Genomic DNA, 12,318 nt, shown 5'->3' with positions numbered 1-12,318 from the left:
TACAGCTCACAGTGCATGTCAGAGCAAATGAGAATCATGAGGTCAAAGGAACTGCCTGAAGAGCTCAGAGACAGAATTGTGGCAAGGCACAGATCTGGCCAAGGTTACAAAAACATTTCTGCTGCCCTTAAGGTTCATAAGAGCACAGTGGCCTCCATAATCCTTAAATGGAAGACGTTTGGGACGACCAGAACCCTTCCTAGAGCTGGCCGTCCGGCCAAACTGAGCTATCGGGGGAGAAGAGCCTTGGTGAGAGAGGTAAAGAAGAACCCAAAGATCACTGTGGCTGAGCTCCAGAGATGCAGTCGGGAGATGGGAGAAAGTTGTAGTAAGTCAACCATCACTGCAGCCATCCACCAGTCGGGGCTTGATGGCAGAGTGGCCAAGACACATGAAAGCCCGCATGGAGTTTGCTAAAAAACACCTGAAGGACTCCAAGATGGTGATAAATAAGATTCTCTGGTCTGATGAGACCAAGATAGAACTTTTTGGCCTTAATTCTAAGCGGTATGTGTGGAGAAAACCAGGCACTGCTCATCACCTGTCCAATACAGTCTCAACAGTGAAGCGTGGTGGTGGCAGCATCATGCTGTGGGGGTGTTTTTCAGCTGCAGGGACAGGGCGACTGGTTGCAATTGAGGGAAAGATAAATGCGGCCATGTACAGGGATATCCTGGACGAAAACCTTCTCCAGAGTGCTCTGGACCTCAGACTGGGCCGAAGCTTCACCTTCCAACAAGACAATGACCCTAAGCACAACGCTAAAATAACGAAGGAGTGGCTTCACAACAACTCCGTGACTGTTCTTGAATGGCCACAGCCAGAGCCCTGACTTAAACCCAATTGAGCATCTCTGGAGAGACCTGAAAATGGCTGTCCACCAACGTTTACCATCCAACCTGACAGAACTGGAGAGGATCTGCAAGGAGGAATGGCAGAGGATACCCAAATCCAGATGTGAAAAACTTGTTGCATCTTTCCCAAAAAGACTCATGGCTGTATTAGATCAAAAGGGTGCTTCTACTAAATACTGAAGAAAGGGTCTGAATACTTAGGACCATGTGATATTTCAGTTTTTCTTTTTTAATAAATGTGCAAAAATGTCAACAATTCTGTGTTTTTCTGTCAATATGGGGTGCTGTGTGAACAATAATGATGAAAAAAATTAACTTAAATGATTTTAGCAAATGGCTGCAATATAACAAAGAGTGAAAAATTTAAGGGGGTCTGAATACTTTCCGTACCCACTGTATATATATATATATATATAAAATAAAAATAATAGATATTTGCTTATCAATGTAATCACTCCCCTGCTCTTAGTTGAGCCAGTACTAAAGAAAACATGTCCACCCCATATCTTGCCAAATTTTCAGCTTCCTGCAGGGAAAGATCCTTGATATCCACTCCACTAAATCATATTTCTTATGTTGTAAGACGATAAATAACTTTCCTTCTTTTTATGGGTTGCCCCCAACCAGACAATCCATTCATGTTAACATTTGACATTTGGATGTATTAGAGAAAAATGTATTGTGTGTCAAAAACAAGATTATAAAGACCTAATTCCAACATTAGTACAACAATCAACCCCAGAACTTTCCCCAGAACCAAACAAACAGAAAAAAAGAAGAACGTGCACATTAACCCCACGCACGACAGCGGCAACTGACGTCCATCCCTCTAAACTCATATGTACGCCTACGAGAGTCCCTGTGATAACATTGTCGTCGGATTGCTCAAGATCTGTGTTTCTGTACAAATTTTGTGAGACAGAATTACACAACAGAAGATTATCTAAAAAAACAAACTCATAAGCCCATAAGTGGAATAAACAAAACAAAACACATAGATTCATCCACTTAATTGTCTGTAAGTCTGTTCCTCCACAAAACAAGCTCCAGCCACTAGAGGAACCAGCTCAAAGAGAAATTAAAAAGCTTCCTCTGTCAATCGAGTGCATGTTCAATGAGTCGGTCCACTAGGCAGCAACATGAAAATCACCAAATGGCTTTCTCACTCCAATGTTTTTATGAAGGACAGTGCTTGCTGTGGGCATGTAAATTCTCTACGTCCATCCTAAGAATCTATTCTCAGTTTGGCCGGGATCATCAGAGCAAAAGCGTTATTCCATTGATGTAACAGTTTCTTGCATTCCTTGAATCGATCACGTTTCTCTCTTGTTGAATTTGCAAAGTCTGGGAACAAGAAAATGCTGTGATTCTTCCAAGAAAGCTTTACTATACTCGTTGCCTCACGTAACACAAGATCTTGATCTCAGAAATTTGGGCAGAATTGATCGGGCCTGTCTCCCTCAGCCAATCTGAGCTTGCTTGATTTCCAGCTTATGCCTGTTATGTCAAGCAGACTCGGAAAAAGAGCCCGTCTAGGAATTTCACCATATCTCTGCCTTCCTCATGCTCAGGAATTCCAACAATTTGGATGTTCTTTTACTGATTACGATTCTCCAAATCATCCAGTTCTTTTACTGATTACGATTCTCCAAATCATCCAGTTTTTCCCCAAATTGATCCGTTTTTCAACATCCGTCTATCTTGTAACAAACAATTTTGCTTCCATGGAAGTGATCAATCGACATATTACAGCCAAATCCTCCAAGTCTGCAACAGCCTTGGTCAGCATTGCCGACACATTCATCAATTCACGCCAGATGTCTTTCAGTTCACTGTCCAAATTGAATCAGGGGCTTTCGTTGTGCCAATGTGGGGAATCAGCTTGAGCACGTAAGTGTCTTTTAATGTCTCCAGAGATGTAGAATTTTGTATCATATTGTCTTCCTAGAACAGTTAAGAATCAGGGTGTATCGAATCTCACAGATTTATGACACAAATAGTATTAAAACTAGCAAAGGGTGCAGAGCTCGCCGCTCAAACGTCCGCTCCTCGCATGGTGCCACGTGACTCTTGAACTCATTGTTTAAGACCTGTAGCCTATCGCTGTTTTGAGATGACAGCCAAAATCTTTACAGGTGCAAATGTATCCAGGTAATGATGCTTGGATGTAACGTTACCTACAGTACATGCTACAACACAGCTCATGTGTTCAAAATGTATTAAAACTATGGCTGTTGTCAAATATATATAATTTAAAGAGTATAATCCACAAGTAACAGTTAAAAACAGTTTGAAGCCTCACTGCATCAAACTGAAAGAAATATACTACACTAAATAATTTTCTTTCCAGCTGTCTGCAATTACCTCAGTTTGAATGTAGACACCCCTCCCTCTCGACTCCCATCCACTATTATTCCTCAAAGCACCACTTACTATTTGGGTTATGCTTGACAGTATGCATATATGTGGCAGGATGCAAAGGATACTATTCTATATTATTGGCAACTGGCAGGGTAGCAGCTGCAGTTGCTACGGTGACTGCCTGACTTGCAGCAATTTGGTAAGCGAATGAAGCTGTTAGTGTTTTCAGGACTACGTGATGTGGGTTTCAAAACATGCAGAATCTGTCAGCTCCCACCTTCACTAAGAATATTTGATTTACATATCAGAACACAGTCAGAATATGATATGCCCTCTCTTCCCCTGGGGAAATCCTTATTTATAGAGATGAATGCATTTTACAAAGACTGATTCTTATGACAGATACTGTGTAAAGAAGAATGAAGGTTCATGAGAGAAACAAGATTTAGTGTGTTTGATACAAATGTAGAACTTGCAGAGTTCATGGACATCAGATTGTAGAGCAGGGGTTCCAAGCTGGTCCATGTGCCTTATTTGGCCTACAACATAGTTTCATATGACCCCTGCAAGAGTTACTGTAATAGTTTAACCTTATATCTGGTCAGCAAATGTTTTCATTTTCTTCATTTTAGTTTGGGCTGTAATGTTAATTCTGTAGTTTAATAATCCTGTTTACACATACACTGACGGCCAAAAGTTTGGAATATATTTTGCTGTTTCCGAAAGAAATTGGTACTTTAATTCACCAAAGTGGCATTCAACTGATCACAAACATAGTCAGAACATTACTGATGTAAAAAAAACTGCACTGTCACTATTTGAAAAAAGTCATTTTTAATAAAATCTATCCTTGAGTAATCATGCTAAATTGCTAATTTGGTACTAGAAAATCCCTTGCCATTACATCAAACATAGTTGAAAGCCATTTGGTTTGTTAAATTAAGCTTAACATTGTCTTTGTGTTTGTTTTTGAGTTGCCACAGTATACAATATTCTGTCTCACGGTCAATATTAGGTACAAAATGGCAGCAAAAAAAAAAGAAACGGCTTTCTCAAGAAACTCGTCACTCAATCATTGTTTTGAGGATTGAAGGCTATACACTGCTTGAAATTGCCAAAAAACTGAAGTTTTCATACAAAGGTGTACACTACAGTCTTCAAAGAGAAAAGACAACTGACTCTAACAAGGACTGAAAGAAGTGTGGAAGGTCAGATGTACAACTAAATAAGAGAATAAGTACATCAGAGTCTCTAGTTTGTGAAATAGATGCCTCACATGTCCTCAGCTGACAGCTTCATTGAATTCTACCCACTCAACACCAGTTTCATGCACAGCAGTAAAGAGGAGTCTCAGGGATGCAGCCTTATGGGAAGTATTACAAAGATAAAGCCATGTTTGAAACAGAAAAACAAAAAGAAAAGGTTAGAGTGGGCAAAGAAACACAGACATTGGACAACAGATAATTAGAAAAGAGTGTTATGGATCTTAACCCCATTGAGCATTTGTAGGATCAGATAGACTGTATGGTGTGTGAGAAGTGCTCGACAAGACAGCCACATCTATGGCAAGTGCTGCAGGAAGCGTGGGGTGAAATGTCACCTGAGTATCAGGACAAACTGATAGCTAGAATATCAAGGATCTGCAAAGCTGTCATTGCTGCATGTGGAGGATTTTTCAAGATTACTCTTTGAAGCAGTTTAAGAAGTTCTAAACATGGGTCTGGGTAGCTCAGTGAGGATTTACGCATACTACCACCCCTGGAGTCGCGAGTTGGAATCCGGTTCCTAGGGAGGGTAGAGTCACATGGGGTTACCTCCTTGTGGTTGTGATTAAGTGGTTCTTACTCTCAATGGGGTGCATGGTAAGTTGTGCATGGATTGTGGAGAGTAGCATGAGTCTCCGTGGTGTCATGCACAGCAAGCCACGTGATAAGAGGCAACTGAGACTTGTCCTCTGCCACCCAGATTGAGGTGAGTAGCTGCGTCACCAAGAGGACCTAAGTAGTGGGAATTGGAATTTTTGTTTGCAAATTGTAATAGTAATTTTTTATTTTATTAATGTCCTGACTATACATTGTGATCAGTTGAATGCAACTCTGGTGAATAAAAGTTAACATTTCTTTCCATAAGAGCAAAATCTGTAGATTATTCCAAACTTTTGGCTACCAGTGTACATGAATGCACTATTGTTGCCTAGTTGATGACAGTAACTGTATAACTGTACTGATAACATTATGTACTGTAGTAAAATGTTCAGCTGGCCCTCTGATCACAAAAAAAATAAAATCATGGACAGTGGTTCTACATATTTGAAATTAGTTTTCTTAGCTTAAAATGACTATGTAATCTCCGCACAAACACTTTGTGTAGAAAGAACCTAGTTGAATTGGGTAAAATCAACTGAATTAGACTTGTTAATGAAACTAAAATAAATATCTTATTTTTTATTTACAAACTAATGCAACTGAATGTTAGCATGCTAAATGCATGCTGGTTAAAAGCACTACAGCATGTAAATTAGTGACTGTTAAGGTTAGCATAGCTTTTGCTCAATGAAGCGAGCTATCAAATGTCATGTTGACATGTACCTGTCCTCATCGTTAGCTCAAGCTCCACTCTTAACCATAATGGTAACCCCCAAAACTCTAACATAACAGAAACTATTCTAGATCTCAACATAACAAAACATTAAACACTAACAAGTATGCCCCTTTATATTCATCTTGCACAAAAAATACTTGAAATGACACTTAATTTGAATATTTACAGTACTCTGCCAATCAAGTCCCATTCAAAGCATGCTGGGAAATGGATATCTGCTGCCCAGTTTCATCAATGCTTCATTAACACCACAAAAAGTATTCATGTAGTCCCAACTCAAATGGATTAAGTAAACTTCCATTTTAACCATTTAAATGGACAGAACACAATGAAATCAAGTTGTGACAGAATGTTCTAGAATTGCATTGCTTTAGTTCATTTTAATTAATTAAACTAAACAAGCAGCAAAAATCCTTTCTTTTAGTGCACTTGGCCAAGAACATATCATTCTATAATTTATTTATTTAGATTTTGGAGTAAAATAGGAACAGGTTTCATGAAAATCACTGAATGATAGAATAATAGGGAAAAACTAAAGGCAGGGAAAACTTAACAACTAAAACCACTTTAATAATCATTATAATATTTTAATGACAAGATTTCCAGCTGATTAACCCTATTTTAAGATGTATGATTAATGACCACTGAAGCCATTTATTTTTATTTGGAATATGTTAGCAGTCATGCTTGACTGTTTTGATATGGATGCTCTGCATCCCTCATCCCTTTTGCACTCCACTTAAATAAAGAAAGTATTTCTAAGGGAATCATCAATCATACTTTCACTCCTTTTCCTTGTACTATTTTTCCTGCAAGACATAATGACTTAAACTTGAGATTTACTTTCTTGTAACCTTTTTGTTCCTTCATGGTGACTCCAAGTCTTTGATTGCTCTTCCAGTGAGCTACTTACAGGAAATCTCTCCCAGTAGAGCACTCGGGTTACTGTTTAGTAAAAAGGTGCTTTTATTCCTAATAATTAGTGAGGCTAACTCCCAGCTTGGAGTAGGCACACAAGTCTCCTTCTCCTGGTCTTTCCAAACATGCAGTAAGGATCTGAAAGGTTAGGTCCTCAGACGCTGAGGTGAGACATTTTCCTATGGCACAGTTCTTAAAACATTATAACTACACTGTTATGGTAGTGTCGCATGTCTGTTTTGTTTTGGAAACACTTCACTCTCTCAGCTTTTCATGTATTTGCAGGGAACTTAGGACTTTTTATTTAGGATCACTATGAAATGGCCGCTCAATATGTAAGGGATAATAACTGGCTGACTAAACATTAGTGTACTTATTATTACATGACTGCTTACATAAATTAATACATGAAAATATGGTTTTGAGAAATAATTTTTTATTTTAGATTTGTTTACTGAGAAAAATACTGCATTGCATCAATTTGCCTAGCAACAAGATGAACACTGCAACAATATCACAATATTATTTTATATTATAATTAATCTTCAATCCAAATTACTAGTTCAATGGACTAGTTAGCCAGGGTTGGGGTGTAACGGAATACATGTAACTGGATTACGTATTTGAAATACAAAAGTTGTTGGTAATGATTTCTTTGCATTTTTTTTTTTTGTCATTTGTTCCATTTAATATTTAGTCTATTCAGTCGCATCGATGATGCGATCCGAGAAGCTACAAACCCTGTAGTTAGCTTACATTTTTTATTACAATGTAAAATGTACCTATATTTAAAATTCTCTCTCGTCTAACTCTTTATGCCTCTGCAGCATGCTCATGCATTAAACTAGTTTTTTCCAAAACAATTTACCACCAAAGTTGTACACATAATTATAACTATAGATGTGCTTCAACAACATCTTATATTTATTTCTACACAAATCAGAGGAAAAACTGATGAATATCAGTTCATAAATACTTTTCACTCGGTTCCTCAAACAACGCTCTCTTATGACATCAAAGCATTTTCACTTTCAGGGTTAGTTTTAGGGTTTGGGTTAGAGTAAGGTGTATATTAATTTAATTACTAATAAAATGTTTACAATAATCGAATGGGCAGTGCCTTTCACGTCACATCCATTTGAAGAAGTCAGTGAAGAACGTAGTATGGGTCTCTGTTGTGCATGCGTAAAATTGTGCTTCCAGCTTTGGCCGCTGGTGGGCAGTTCAGACATTTGGAAAGTATAGCTCGGTTTTAGCAGATAAAGCAATCCACCTTCTGTCGTCAATGTTCCTGTCAATCAGTTTTGTCTCTCACATGGTCCCTTGTTCTTCCAACTGATGTTTTCATTTACAAACTTTAATTGGGGACCCCTAAAGTTCTAGCTTTCGAGTATGTGTTTTTATGCCCACCATATTCATTAAAATAAAAACGAATAATCAATTAGAAAGTCCCCCAAGGCCATTTTTATTGTAGTCAGTAGCCAATCATTTTGAGTCAAAAGATGGTGCCAATTAGCTATTCTAACTTGCACTGCCATGAAAAGAGAGCGACCGCAAAATTTAATTAAAGTAGTATCGGTATGTTGCTATGGACAACAATCAAATACACAATTTAGTGGCCATTATACAACAATATTGAACTGCTCAGTGCTGTGATTGACCTATCAGAACCAAGTATTCCAAAGAACAGTAGTAACTAGACTAATCTCACAAACAATTGGCCACTGGATGCCGGGGAACTGGGCTGGGCTTCACGTAGACAGTTAGCATGAAAACATTAAAAAAATTGTCATGAATTGTAAGTGAGACACAGTAACATGGAAAACCAAAGTATACTATGGCCTTAACAGTACTGAAATCAAAACAGCATTATTTTTACTTAAACCTTACACATATAGTTTCTGGGAGGCATTAACATTTGCCTCATGGTGGCACTTGTCTGGAATTGGTTGGCAAAACATTTTGAACTAACACACAGATTTCTCTTGTAAATCAGTTGCAATGACAGATGGTAATGACATTTTTTAAGGAGACAGGCTGCAGTTCAATCCTAGAAAGAAGTGGCACATATGCTGCAGAGCTGATGAGATTTCATCAGCAAGGCACTTAACACACGCGATTGCTACAGGCATGCTGACCCTTAGTCACTCTGGAGAATGAAATTAATTTGAAACGGTGCATGACTGTAACATTATGTAATGTCGCTGAAGTCAGAAATGAAAGAAGGTAATACTTTTCTTTATACGTTGCTTAGTTTCCATCAGAGAGATGTTGAATGTTGATTTTATTTCCACTTCAGGGCAGCGTGTTCTTCTCTTTATTGTTTTGGATTCAAGAGTCTCTGAGCAACTACATTATATAACCCTCCAGTTTTTTTCATGTACCTTTTTTATTTTATGGTACCAGAAGCACTTTTTAATGTTGAGTAGGAAAAAGTATACGTGGTAAATTATGTTAAATTGAACAAACAAACAAATCTAAAAGCTAAAACCCTAAAGATCCAAAACTGGCAATGTTTATGAAGAGTCTTCTGTCTACACATCAGCACCTCAGATTTTTCATCCATACCCAAACCGGTTCTGACTAATCACAGCTGGTTTCTTTTTCCCTATCCTTGAGAAACTGCACCCCTGTGCCCCAGCAATAGCACATTATTGTAAACATATAATTTCATAGTGAAAGCAGCTCAGGTTGTTGGCTGTTTGCCGCCATTTCATTTAGAGTAAAACTGGGGATGTTGCCAACATCTGGTCTATGTCGGTGTTAAGGGTTTCTTGCCATTGCCCCTCAAACTGGTCTCAGCTGCCAGCGAGAGGATCCAAAGCAGATTTTTGTGATTAATCAGAGGGACAGAGTTAATAGTAAGGACCCCATTTTCAGTGCATTCTAAAGTAGCCCAGATTAGTAGATGTAATGGTACAGTAAGTGTTTATAAATTTCAGGTTTACATGTAATGCTGAGCCAAATAGATACATGAAAAATGGCTAAATAAAGCACAAAACACATCTGGTGATCCTATGTTGCATGTCATATTTGGCATTATGTGTTAAAATGTAATAACACTTTGTAAAAAAAGGATCGTTCTGACTCTAAATTCTGATTGGATAAGCCACGATCAAAGCCATTGTAAAATGCAGATGAATGCACACATTTAATATTAATGCACTAAGTTACTACATTGCTTGGCAACTGTAAACAGCATACAGTTATTAACTATATTACTTGTCAAAAGAACTTTACAATAAGGTTCCATTTGTTAATATTAGTTAACATCATTAGTTAACATGAATTAACAATGAACAATACTTTTACAGCATTTAGTAATGTAAATTTCAGCATATAGTAATACTCTTTTAAAATAACAAGCTGTATTAGTTTGCATGAGTTAATGCACTATGAACTAACAATGAATGATTTAATTTTTTATTAATTAACATTAACAAAGATCAATAAATGCTTAAAAATATATATTGTTTACTGTTAGTTCATGATACACAATGCAGTAACTTATGATATACAACATATAGTTCCGGTCCTCGAATCTGATTGGACAAGAGACGTTCTATGAGCACTGAAGGTGACACCATCAGCACTCGGACGCTTCACAGTGTGTTTCACTCCGCTTATGTTAGTGCTGTGTTCGTATTGAACCCAGAATATTCCTTTATGAGAGTTTTTCAGCACTACGGTAAAGAACACCCCATGCCCATGGTAAAATCACTTTAATGCATGACTTCGAGTGGATTATTGCTTCATTTTATATTTCTAAAATGCTCATTAAAACTTTTTATAGAGCTGCACCGATTTTTTATAGAGCTGCATAAACAAAAAGTTCATCAATGCAGCACTATAAATTGCAGCCAGAAATCTTACCAGAGGTTGAAGTAAGTCAAATGTGCATGTGTCAAGTCTTCACCTTCAAGTCCCAAGTCACGTCTCAAGTCAGCAGTGCATACAGTCAACAAGGCAAGTCAGTGGTTTACCTCAAGGAAGTCAATTTAAGTCCTGCTAAGAGTCAAGTTACAGTAGAAATCAGAATCAAGGAGAGAGATTATATTACTGTTTATTAAATCTTTCCCCCAGGAATTATGAATTTTCTCAGTTATACATAGAAACTCTCTGAGATATATTAAAGATATATAGATCTGAAAGAAGAAAGAATAGAATAGAATAAAGATAATGACAGTGCAGTAAGCTTAGAATTGGCGGAATAGATCTGCTTTATGCATGCTGCTGCTGCTACTGCTGCTGCTTGACATGAGTCAATAGGCTGCTGCTGTTGGCACAAAATATTATGCTGCTGAGACAGTAGAAACATCAAGATAAAGACCCCCGTAATGTAGATCTAGACATGTGGTGTTGGGGAGTTTGAGGGATAACGCTACACATAACTACACAGCCGTAGCCATTTCCCTGTGTACAGCGTGAGGTGAGTAGTAGCTTTTATATTTTGACACAAGGGAAAAGCTTCTGATTGTGTGCATAGGACTAAGTGCACCTGTTCAACCTATCACCCCATGCCATGTAGTTTCCTAACTGAACTTAATTGATATTAATATCAGAAAATGGTATAGCAAAGTATAGCAAATATACACAACTATTCAAAAGTTTAGGGGCACTTACTCATTCTTTTTTATTTATTTCACATTTTAGAATAATATGAGAATTATGTTGCGACTAAAAAAAATCCAAAATTAATCAAAACTATGTTGTATTTTGGCATCTTCAGAGTGGCCACACTTTGCCTAGATTTTGCAGACATGCACTCTTGACATTTTCTCAACCAACTTCTTGAGGTATCACCCTGGGATGCTTTTTAAACAGTATTGAAGGAGTTCCCATCTATGTTGGGCACTTAGTGGATACTTTTCTTTATTATTCAGTCCAAGTCATCAATTTCAAAAACTTTATATATATATATATATATATATATATATATATATATATATATATATATATATATATATAAAAGTTTAGTTTTATTAAAATGGTGGCACAATAATATTTTTGTCTACAAACTAATTTCAAACATTTAAGCATACGCCTTCTGATCAAAAGGTTTTTAAGATCATGAGAAACATTTCAGGCAAGTGACCCCAAACTTTTGAACGGTAGTGTATGTACACTCACTGAGAACTTTATTATGAACAATAAAGAGCCCGATGTGGTCTTCTGCTGCTGTAGTCCATCCGCCTCAAGGTTTGACATGTTGTGCATTCTGAGATGCTAATCTGCTCACTACAATTTTACAGAGGGGTATCTGAGATACCATAACCAGTCTAGCCATTCTCTGTTGACTTCTCTCAACAAGGTGTTTCCATCTGCAGAACAAACTGGATGTTTTTTGTTATTAGCTCCATTCTGAGTAAACTCTAGAGACTGTTGTGCATGAAAATCCCAGGAGATCAGCAGTTACAAAAAACTCAAACCAGCCTGTCTGGCACCAACAAACATACCATGGTTGAAATCACTGACAACTTTCCCCATTCTGATGGTTGATGTGAACATGAACTGAAGCTCCTATACAGTTCGGTCCCACTTTATATTAGGTGTCATTAACTACTATGTACTAACATTAAAATAC

This window comes from Xyrauchen texanus, chromosome 3 (assembly GCF_025860055.1).
Source record: "Xyrauchen texanus isolate HMW12.3.18 chromosome 3, RBS_HiC_50CHRs, whole genome shotgun sequence".
NCBI lineage: Eukaryota > Metazoa > Chordata > Actinopteri > Cypriniformes > Catostomidae > Xyrauchen > Xyrauchen texanus.
This window is presented reverse-complemented; position numbering follows the sequence as displayed.